Raw genomic sequence first — 12,454 nt, 5'->3', positions numbered from 1 at the left:
AGTGTGAAAATTCCAAAGAAAGACAAAACATAAAAACAAGAGGAACGGAGACACACAGACAGAGCAGAACCTAAGAACGACAAAAAACGAGTGTAGACAGAAAAAAGTACACTAAATATACAGGCAGAGAGAGAGAACAAAAAACCCAGAGAGAGAGAAAAAAGGTAAACTTGGAACTTCCCCGTAGAAGTGGTTCAATCTTAATTTTTGAGCTTTCGTGACTGCAGGAATTATTCTTTGGTTCTTTCGGTAAAGTCACGTATAAAGATAAAATAATAAATTAAATAATAGCATACGACGTTTCGATTGCAACACAAGCAATCATCATCAGGTATAATGAAATAGCGACATAAAATCTAACCAGAAAACTATAGACAGACATATAAGCAGACAGATATCACCAAGATACATAGAGCGAGCAACACAGGTACAGAGAGGGGTGATCGTCTCTGTGGGGTGGCCTTAAATAGACAGAGGGGGGCGGAGGCAGCGAGAGGGAGGGGTTAGAGACAAAATTTACATGTCAATGAGTACGAGGAGACGCGTAGAGAAGTACGCAGGCTTAGAGGGAGAAAGAAACACACTAAAATTAAACAACCTAGCAAAGTATCGAAATGTTATGTAAAACGACACAGAGAGTCGGTCAACACACAATTAACGCATAGCCTGGTCGATTACGTATTTCAAAGATTGATAAGTTAGAATTTAAGTGTGAAAATTCCAAAGAAAGACAAAACATAAAAACAAGAGGAACGGAGACACACAGACAGAGCAGAACCTAAGAACGACAAAAAACGAGTGTAGACAGAAAAAAGTACACTAAATATACAGGCAGAGAGAGAGAACAAAAAACCCAGAGAGAGAGAAAAAAGGTAAACTTGGAACTTCCCCGTAGAAGTGGTTCAATCTTAATTTTGGAGCTTTCGTGACTGCAGGAATTATTCTTTGGTTCTTTCGGTAAAGTCACGTATAAAGATAAAATAATAAATTAAATAATAGCATACGACGTTTCGATTGCAACACAAGCAATCATCATCAGGTATAATGAAATAGCGACATAAAATCTAACCAGAAAACTATAGACAGACATATAAGCAGACAGATATCACCAAGATACATAGAGCGAGCAACACAGGTACAGAGAGGGGTGATCGTCTCTGTGGGGTGGCCTTAAATAGACAGGGGGGGGCGGAGGCAGCGAGAGGGAGGGGTTAGAGACAAAATTTACATGTCAATGAGTACGAGGAGACGCGTAGAGAAGTACGCAGGCTTAGAGGGAGAAAGAAACACACTAAAATTAAATAGCCTAGCAAAGTATCGAAATGTTATGTAAAACGACACAGAGAGTCGGTCAGCACACAATTAACGCATAGCCTGGTCGATTACGTATTTCAAAGATTGCTAAGTTAGAATTTAAGTGTGAAAATTCCAAAGAAAGACAAAACATAAAAACAAGAGGAATGGAGACACACAGACAGAGCAGAACCTAAGAACGACAAAAAAAACGAGTGTAGACAGAAAAAATTACACTCAATATACAGGCAGAGAGAGAGAACAAAAAACCCAGAGAGAGAAAAAAAAGGTAAACTTGGAACTTCCCCGTAGAAGTGGTTCAATCTTAATTTTGGAGCTTTCGTGACTGCAGGAATTATTCTTTGGTTCTTTCGGTAAAGTCACGTATAAAGATAAAATAATAAATTAAATAATAGCATACGACGTTCATCAGGTATAATGAAATAGCGACATAAAATCATCATCAGGTATAATGAAATAGCGACATAAAATCTAACCAGAAAACTATAGACAGACATATAAGCAGACAGATATCACCAAGATACATAGAGCGAGCAACACAGGTACAGAGAGGGATGATCGTCTCTGTGGGGTGGCCTTAAATAGACAGAGGGGGGCGGAGGCAGCGAGAGGGAGGGGTTAGAGACAAAATTTACATGTCAATGAGTACGAGGAGACGCGTAGAGAAGTACGCAGGCTTAGAGGGAGAAAGAAACACACTCAAATTAAATAACCTAGACAGACATATAAGCAGACAGATACAAGATGCCCCAAAGTCAGGACACAGGGATATTACTATACAGTGTGGCCCAAAAGGCAGAGCACACATAATTATTATGCAGGGTGGCACAACAGAAAATACACACAGGATTTAGTAGTAGGTTTTTACCCTTTTAAACTGGTACAAAACTGACACCTTTATTCAAGGCATCATGTTTGCAATAACCAAAACACAAGTAGTAAAAAAAAGCAAACAAAAAGAAGCAACTCTGATAATGATAATAATATGCACTGTCCTTGAAGTGGATTGGTCCACACCCGAGACGTCTTTCTTTAGAGCCTAGTCCCCATTGGTGTTGGACCAGATGACACCAGAAGGCGTACAACTCAAACACAGTGCAATATCAGAGTATTGAGAGCTCGGGGTAAGCATTTACACTATGAGAGCTCTTTTACCAGTGGCAAAATATAGTAGTAGGTTTTACCCTTTTAAACTGGTACAAAACTGACACCTTTATTCAAGGCATCATGTTTGCAATAACCACAACACAAGTAGTCAAAAAAGCAAACAAAAAGAAGCAACTCTGATAATGATAATAATATATTATCAGAGTTGCTTATTTTTGTTTGCTTTTTTGACTACTTGTGTTATGGTTATTGCAAACATGATGCCTTGAATAATGATAATAATATATTATCAGAGTTGCTTCTTTTTGTTTGCTTTTTTGACTACTTGTGTTGTGGTTATTGCAAACATGATGCCTTGAATTAAGGTGTCAGTTTTGTACCAGTTTAAAAGGGCAAAAACCTACTACTATATTTTGCCACTGGTAAAAGAGATCTCCATAGTGTACACACAGTATTATTATACAGGGTGGCCTAAAAGTCAGGACACATAACGTTATTATGATACAGTTTGGTCAAATCGTCATGGCACGTAAGGTTATTATTATAAAGGACTATTGGGAAGTCCCCGGCGTTGCCCGGGCGAAAAAGACACACACATCGACTTAGATACACACACATAGACTCACACACATATCGACTTACACACTCACACACATGGCGACTGACACACACATCCACTTGCATACACACATGGACTTACACACACAGACATCGACTTACACGTACATTTGAATTTTTCTATTTACTAACTCCGTTTTTAAAGATTAATTTTCTATGTACGTCATGTTAGGGAAAGAACCAAGGAAGAGAAAAAAGCAAACAATTGTTAATGCACCTTTGAATCAGTGCACTGTAATCAAAGATGAAGGTCATACTTGTATGATATGCCTTTGTCTTGTATTGAATCCCATGAGTCATAAGTATCTGGTTAATAGTATAAAAAGACGTATGTACTGGAGTCTTTATTACTGTCGTTTTTTTATAGTGCTGTAGTAAAGTTCTTGAGGAAACGCAGACAGTCATGGAGGCAGACAGGAGACTTGGGGATGGAGCGATGAGATGTGGGACAGCGAAGAAGTCGCGCTGCAAGAGCACTGGCACGAACAGTCACCGGCAGCCAGGCCACCGAAATGGTGGCCAGCAGGCGCGGGTGCAGGCAGGAGACCCGGGAAGGAAGCGATGTGAAGGCCGCACAGGGCAGGGAGGTGTGGGCGCGGCTCAGCGAGCACCCGCCGACAGCCGAAATTACCCTCAGCAGGCGTGGGTTCAAGTAGCACATGTGCCAGGGGAGTAGCGCTGTTGTAAATGTCGGGTCTTGAACATTTTTATAAAAATAATAAAGATTAAATGACAATGGGAAAATGTGTAATTATCCGAAATTATGCAAATTTACGTAGATACACACATAATCTATGTTAATCAGGGAGGTGTAATTGTATTAAGTTATGCTAATAAATTATGTTATGCTAATGTATGTGGTTATGATAATTGGGTTCGCTTTCGCTGTCGAGGGTTGTGTTATCAATCGGGATAATACAATGATTCTTGCTTTAACTTTTACTGATTATGTTTTAGTGTGTTTATGTCAGGTCTCCAAATTCAAATCTCACCGCAGGATACAGTTCTCATGACCAAGATTATTATGCATGAACTTAGGAAGGCACCACTCAGACACTTCTGTGTTAAGCAATTTTAATTTCTAACCAAAAACATAACACTCTAATATGCGAACTCTTATGCTTGGAATTGTCAACACAGTACTCCTGGAGATGTTCTCCTCATTGATCCGTACATTTAACCCTCAGTGATTACATTTGTTAAACTGGGTAACAGAACAATCGATTAATTCCTCAGAGTAACGCGAGCATATATACGGCGATTGGAAAAAGTCCTTAAAAATTAATGTGACGATATTCATACGAACGGAAATAAATAAACATGTCCCGAAGGCAAAAGTAGACCTCAATGAATTATTTTTAAGATTATGCAATTAACGAAATGTCTTGGAACAATGGTGTGCGGCAGTGTGCCTGCTTCAGTAAATTCTTATCAATTGGCTAAGGCTTCAATACATTCGCGGGCAAGATTCTGTGATCAAAAGAAAGATTTCAACACAATAGTCTCCCTGTGAGTGTGTGGATTCGTAACGTAGGTTTCTAAACATTTAGTTGAATCAAGTAATTCATTGGTACAGTTATGCAATTAGAAAAAAATAACTACAAAAATACTTCTAAACGATCATATCCACGTAACTCAATGGGCGGCAATGTTCTCAATGATTAGCTGATAGTTGACGCACTCTTATCATTAGTCTTCTTATTATTAGTCCCGATGTGCTTTATGTGTGTGTTGGTGGTTTTGTCTCCTTGATCAATTATTTGCGTTAAGTAGACGCGGGCGATGCGTTGTGGGTGTGTGAGTGTGGGGGCGGGTCATACACACGGCGTCCTCGCTCTCTCTTGCTCGGCGGCAGTCTCTTTTCACTGCTGGATGAGCTGAGTCGGCACGATGCTCGTCTTTGAAGGTGCTCGTAGCGCTCGCCGCTCGTCCGCTGGCAGCTGACATCCTTCCTCAGTGGCGCTGGTGGCGCTGCTGCGCGCTCTCTCCTGCTCCGCGCTCTCTGGCGATGCACGAATGCGCGTGCAGCTGGTTCTCTGCGATGCTGGCTTGGTCGATGCTTGGCGCTTTCCGCCCTTTCTCCCGGTTGATTGCTTGTCGTTGCTCGTCACTCTCTCTCCTTGATCGTGCAGCTGCCGGGTGGGAGCTGGCACTCAGTGTAGAATAACTTTGAGCGATACTTTTTCTGTCAGCGCCGAACTCGTACTCGGTGACACATCGCTACTCGGTAAGCCTCGCCATCATTGGTCGATTGCAGGACCCACCCCAGAGCTTGCCGCTTGCAGTATTCTTCTGTCGCTTGCAGTAGTGGCTCTTTGCGTTGACTTCGTAGACTCGTGGCTTCTGCTGATGCAGCTCGTTGACGATGTGCCAGTCACGGGGGCAGGTTCCTGGAGCCTGCCGATCGCAGCACTGTTGGCTTGGTCGATGCTTGGCGCTTTCCACCCTTCCTCGAGGTTGATTGCTTGACGTTGCTCGTCACTCTCTCGGGCTGCAGCTGCTCGTGGGAGCTGGCACTCACTCTCAAAACTTATAAATTGTATTCGCACACCTCTTACACAACTGTGAAAGCTTAGTACAATACAACTTATCGCAATCCTAGACTCGGCAAGCGACTCAAAACATCAGGATTAATGTAGAATAAAACTTTCAGCGATACTCTGTCGGTCCATGCTGAACTCAGCACCGAGCATCACCTCACCCCTCTTCTCTGCGAGACACAACACCCAGTATTGATCTCAAGGCCATGCCCCGGAGTCTGCCCATCGCAGTACTCTCTTGCATGATCTGTGTCTTTGGTTATATGTGAAATTCTCTCCCCTCTCTGCACGTCTCTTGCGAGAGTGAAAAAAAACAGATGCCCTCTGTTAGTCCTCCTCCTGTGGCCGCCTGGTAGCCCCCCCCCCACCTTTTGACCTTTGACTGACTTTTTTCCATCACAGTTTATGTTTTTGTTTGCATTCCTCCCCTCTCTTCGTGGTGTCTGCTAAACGGGAGGGGAGGCACTCTCCCTTCATACGTGTTTATGGCTACCATGTGTTGTGTCAAATTGTTGGAAGACAAAGGTGGCTGGGGACGCTCTGATTCCATGGAATGCATATTATCTGGTCTTGTGTGTTTGACCTATTTTCTTGTATCTCTTTTGAGTTACCTCTGGTCTAATCTCTTGTGATAATGATTTGGTTTATGTTTAACTAAGATTTGTAATGTACCATTAGATGTTCCCTCCGGTATTTTCTAGGGTTTTATTAACCTTTGCTCCCTGTCTGTATCCAGGGATCCGTGCTTTTTATTCTCGAGTTATATTTTGATATCCTGAGGTTGGAGATGTAACTAAGTTTCCACTTACGCTTTCTTGACTGCCGGAATTCATATTCCTTGGTTCTCTTGGTAAAGTCACGTAGATAAAAATATACAATACGAAATAAAATAAGGAAGACTGTAGTCTATAATGTCGACTTATTCGTATAGTCAAGCTTCGAACTTTTACCGTATTTTTTTTTATCAGTTATAATGTCCGTTTGCCCTGTGCTCTGTGTCCATGCCAGTGAGTCTGGCTATTTGTTTGTGAACTGTCCAAAACGTCAGGGGAGGTCATGTCACGCGATCTTTTGACAATCTGGAGATTTCCCAGATTGTCGTGAACCTCCCTTTTCCCCGGAGTTTATTATTTAATGTTCTTTTATGGCCTCCTCCCTCAAGTTGCTTTTAATGCGGTAAGGCAGCTGGGTGTGAGGGGTGGGGTGTGCCTCATCCTTTTATGCCCCATGCTCGCCCCTATCAATTATAAAAAATAATATTGGCAGAATTATTCTTAATATTAATTTTTGGAAAAAGGCCTATATATACAACAGCGCTCCAAACCAAAGCAAGAGCCTCTCCAAAATAATGAAAATGCCACTTTATGCTGACCCGCACTCACCTATCAAAGACCCTTTTTGTCAACAATGTTTATGGTCTTGCCTGCTGGTGCAAAGTAATGTAAATATTTGTGATTGCCTACACGAGAGCATCCAACATAAAGTTGGCCATGAGAAAAGCACGGAGTTGACAAATTCAGTCCTACCACTTTTAAAGATTGTCCTTGCGCCTTATTAATGGAAATCGCAAAGCTGAGCTGGATGGGGAATTGAAGCCGCCTAAATTCAAAGACGGTGTCGTTTGGGATTATAGGTAATCGAGGGAGAAAGACGTCTTCACCTTTAGAATTGCCTGTAATGATTGTAGCTTTGATAACATTTAAATGTAAATCTTTACCAATTAACCTTGTGCCATTGCACAGTCTAGGTGGGTGCAAGTTTCTCAATAGCAAGACAGGTGCCCCAATTTTTAGTAGTAAGTTTTGTGGTGGAACACCCGGGAGCTGCAGAGAATTCAAGAATTCAACTGGATAGTGAACAATTTGATCATGGCCCAACACTGAGTCAATAGATTTGTAGGACTTGCTCTATCCAAGTAATTTGTGCAACAACATGCAAATGATTCTGTGAACAGCATCATTTCTTGGAGCCAAAATGGCCCTCTCCCGTAGCCAGATAACATCTTCAAAGTGTTGTTGCATGTTTGGGTAGACTTTTTCCTCCAGTTTCTGTTCCGAAGTGGAAAGGATGCCTTTAGACATAGTCCTAAGTCCATCTGTGCCGTCAGAAAAAATACTGCCATTTCCAATATCAAGAAGAGCTTTAGCAAAGTGGCCTGCCTCTTGGTCTCCATGGAGATATACACTCATGTTTGTAGTTAGTCTCAGTTTCATCACGTGCCTCAAGAGGAATGATGACTTGATGCGGGCATTTGACTCATCAGCTTTGGTTCCTCGAAGTACAACAGGTAAAGTTTGTCAGAAGTCACCAGCCATGAGAAAAGTTACACCACCCATAATGCTGGAATTGTCGCGGAGGTCCTGCAAAGTTCTGTTGACAGCCTCAAATGCTCCCTTGTGGGACATGGTGCATTCATCCCACACTATGAATTCACAATTAAGCAGGACTTGTGCAAAGGCAGTCCCTTTGAAATATTGCAAACAGGGTTTTCTTGTCGGGAAATATCCAATGGAAGCTTAAATGTGGAATGGGAAGTTCTTCCTCCAGTAAGCAGAGTTGCCGCAATCCCCGATGATGCCACAGCCAGATACATTTTCTCCCTCTGGCGAACCTTAGCCAGGAGCAGGTTGAGAACAAAGGTCTTCCCAGTACCACCAGGTGCATCAAGGAAAAATATGCCTCAATTTTTAGACTCAATTTCTTCCAAGATTTTTCTGTAGGCTTCTGTTTGTGCATCCATCAGCTTTGGTTCATTTTCCTCAATACATTTGAAGTATTGAATGACGGCAGGAAACTCCTTGACGGGTAACACACTTTTTATCAAATCTTGACTTGTCACTATACAACGAGTGGTCTCTATTCCTCAGACTACACACACTTCACTTGACTCGTGTAGCATCTATTCCTCCGGCTACACACACTTCACTTGACTCGTGTAGCATCTATTCCTCCTGCTACACACACTGCACTTGACTCGTGTAGCTTCTATTCCTCCGGCTACACACACTGCACTTGACTCGTGTAGCTTCTATTCCTCCGGCTACACACACTGCACTTGACTCGTGTAGCTTCTGTGAAGCCTACAGGCCCACCCCGGCTTGGGCGTGGGCCACAACCTCCAAGTCCCCGGGTTCCGCCTCTTCCTCCGTCCTCCGTCTTCGCTGGTCCTCTCCTCCCCGTGCGCCTGTGCGCATCCCCTTATATAGTCCCCGCTCACGGGAGACGGAGTGTATGCGGACCTCGACGTGAGCATCGCTCCTTAGTTGACCAATCACGCCGCGCTGTTCCTACGATCCGTTTTCCCCAGCGCGTGTCATCACTCCACAACCAATCACGCCACGCTGCCACACGATCACTCCCTCTCAAGCGCGTCACCGGCACACAGCCAATCACCACCACACAACCCATGACCCCGCGCTGACCCCTGATCCCCCACCGTCAGCGCGCGTCACCTACGCACACAGCCAATCCCCACGCGCTGGCACACGATCCCTACCCCAGCGCGTATGACCACTACATCACCCCCTCCCACATAGCTCGCAGCCGGCCCGGCTGCTAAACAACAACACACCACAACGTCAACACAAGAAAACCCCACCCCCCAGTGTGCCCCGTAACACAACAACAACAACTCAACAACAAAAACTTATGTACAAATCGACAACCAACGCAATAAAAGTCAACAACAACAACAACTAGATAAGAAGCTATGTACAGCCCGACGAACAACACAATAAAAGCGAGTTCCAGAAAATGAACGCGTCCAGTGTCTCTGCGACCACATGCAGTGACGAGGCGCTCCGGCCGCCTCTTCTCCTCAATCGGTAGATCATAACAAGTAGCGTGACCTAGCGCGAGTCCGCCTGGCCGGTCCGTCGTATGGAACGGGACGCTGACGACCGTCCGGTGGCTCCGGCAGCTCTGGACGGCGCGGATCGGGCCTGGAAGGACCGGTCGCGCCGTGAAGATCCGGCCGCCGGTGGTCGGCAGCTGTCAGTTCCGAGACACCTGGGAGCGGATCAGGCGGAGACACGTGAGGATCAGGCAGAGACATTTCCCCCCTAGGGTCGTCGGTCACGTCACATGCTCGGCCCTCACGACACAAAGGGAGGCCATATGGAGGCGAGAACGGTTTCAGTCGGGAGGGGTGGACGTACCAACGACGCTTTCCCCATTTTATCTGAACGCACTGGGGGCGTGCAACCCGCACGACCTCCACGGGTCCCCGCCATGGCTTCAACAATTTAGGCGACGTAGCTAAAGGTGCCTGAGGGCAATGCAGCCAGGCCCTATCACCAGGTTTCCAGTCGTGCACGGACACCTTCCGTGCACGCAACCGCTCGTTTGCAATTTGGCGAGCCCGCGAATTAAGCCGTGCGGCCTCCCTTGCCTCTGTCAGCTTATGGATATTAAATTTAATATGTTCAGCCAATTTCGAGTTTGTTCGTGGTGCGGGCAGGCCCAGCTGCGTTTCCATGGGCGGGTCGGCTTCCCGACCGTACATCAGATAGAATGGGGAAAATCCCGTTGCTGAATGGAGGGCCATTCTATACGCGGCGAGGACCCCCGGGACCTGCAGGTCCCAATCAACATGTGCCTCACACACCTGCTAGCACAGCATAGAAGTCAAAGTCCTGTGGAGTCTCTCCACCATCCCATCCGTCTGTGGGTGGTACGGGGAGGTACGCACCTTCTTAGTACCCAATAGGTCGCACACCTCTTGCAGCAATTTACTTGAAAATGTTTTCCCTTGGTCGGTCAGCAAGCGTTCGGGAGCACCCTTGTCCAGGACGTAGCCCTGGACAAAGGCGTTCGTCACAGCCGCCGCCGACTGGTTGGTGCATGGCCACGCCATACGCCACCGGGTAAAATATTCGACACCCACCAACAGGTATCTATTTCCCCTAGGCGTGATTGGAAAAGGCCCCAAAATATCGAGCGCAACGAGTTCGTTAGTGCGCGAGACCTGAATAGATTGCAGCGGTGGATTAGATGCCACGGGCGGTGGTTTCCGTCTGGCGCAATCAACACACCCCTTTAGAATATTTACCACGTCACTCCCCATCCCCGGCCAATAATAGTCACGCTGAAGCAGAGCAAGCGTTTTGTTTACTCCCAAATGCAAGAGGCGTTCATGTGCGGCCAGGACAACCTTCCCCCTCACAGTGGAAGGCACCACAAGTGCGTGCCGCCGAGACAAACTACCCAGGAGCCAGTTCGCTCCCGGCCCTCCTCGGGACCTCCCACCCTGCGGCGCAATGCTAGCAGGGAGCTGTCTTCCATTTGGAGACGGCCCCACTCAATCAGCGACAGTGAGAGTAGCGAGTCCTCACCCTCAGGGGTAGCGGGAACATCCCCGATTGGTGCACCCGCGGTCACAGCCAACGCCCCCATACCTTCCCCAACTGTCGGTTTACAGCGCGCCGATCCTGATAAGCACGCACATTTGTGACAAGGCGACAATCGCGACAGGGCATCGGCGTTTGTGTGGCGCAACCACTTACGGTATGTAGTCGTGAACTGATAGTCCTGGAGGACTTCCAACTACCTTGACAATTGGCCCGAGGGTTTGGGCGACCCTCAATGAATACTGAAGCGCCGCGTGGTCCGTCCGGACCGTAAAGTGACGGCCATATAGATACGGTCTAAACTGTTGTACAAAAAAAACAATAGCAAGCAGCTCGCGACGGGTGACGCAGTAGCGCTGCTCCGCCGGTGACAATACCCTGCTCCCATAGGCGACCACCCTCTCGACCCCTCCAACGACTTGCGAGAGCACCCCCCCCAATGCCCGTGTTGCTAGCATCCGTGTCTAGCAAGAAGGGACTCGCAAAGTCAGGATAACGCAAGGGTGGGGCACCCACCAAGGCGTCCCGGAGGGAGCAGAACGCAGCCTCCTCCTCCGGTCCCCATCGGAACTTGGTTCCTTTTGCCGTTAGAGCGTGCAAGGGTTTTGCAATGGTGGCGAAATGCTCAACGAATCGGCGGTAATAAGAAGCAAACCCGATGAAACTGCGCACGTCAGAAACTGACGTGGGCGTTGGCCATGAACTGACACAGTCCGTCTTCGCGGGATCGGTAGAGATCCCCGAAGAGTCGACAATGTGGCCCAAGTATCTAACGGACTTACGAAGAAGGTGGCATTTGGCCGGTTTAAACTTTAAATTAGCCGATCGCATTCTCAAGAACACCCCTCTCAATCGCTGGAGGTGTTCCTCAAACGTCTTACTGAAAACAATGACATCGTCAAGGTAAATCAAGCACGTGTACCATTGCGAGCCCGACAAAACCAACTCCATAAGGCGCTGAAACGTCGCGGGAGCGGAATGAAGTCCCATGGGTAACCGGTTAAACTGGAACAGGCCCCCTGGAGTCCGAAACGCTGTCTTAGGTTTAGACTCGTCGTCGAGTGGCAACTGCCATAATCCCGATAATAAATCAAGAGCCGAAAAATATCGCGCACTGGACAATGCATCGAGGGACTCGTCCATTCTGGGGAGCGGATACGCGTCAGCCACAGAGATTTTATTCAGGCAACGGAAATTGAAGCAAAATCGCAAGGACCCTTCCTGCTTTTTAACCAGCACAATAGGTGCTCCCCAAGGACTGGAAGAAGGCGAAATAATGTCGGCTTCAAGCATATCGTTGACGGCCGACTGAACGTGTTCCTTCTCAGTAGGACTCAGTCGGAAGGGATTTTGCCTGACCGGTGCCGCATCGCCCGTTTCAATATGGTGGCGTAACAGGTTCGTGCACCCAATGTCATACTTATGCTTACTAAACACATCAGAAAACTCTATCAGCAACGCCCGCAGCGCACCCAACTGTACCGTTGACAAATCGTTCGAGTCCGCGCACAGCGAATCGACCCATAC

The sequence above is a fragment of the Lampetra fluviatilis genome, chromosome 69, assembly GCF_964198595.1.
Source record: "Lampetra fluviatilis chromosome 69, kcLamFluv1.1, whole genome shotgun sequence".
NCBI classification, from domain to species: Eukaryota; Metazoa; Chordata; class Hyperoartia; order Petromyzontiformes; family Petromyzontidae; genus Lampetra; species Lampetra fluviatilis.
This window is presented reverse-complemented; position numbering follows the sequence as displayed.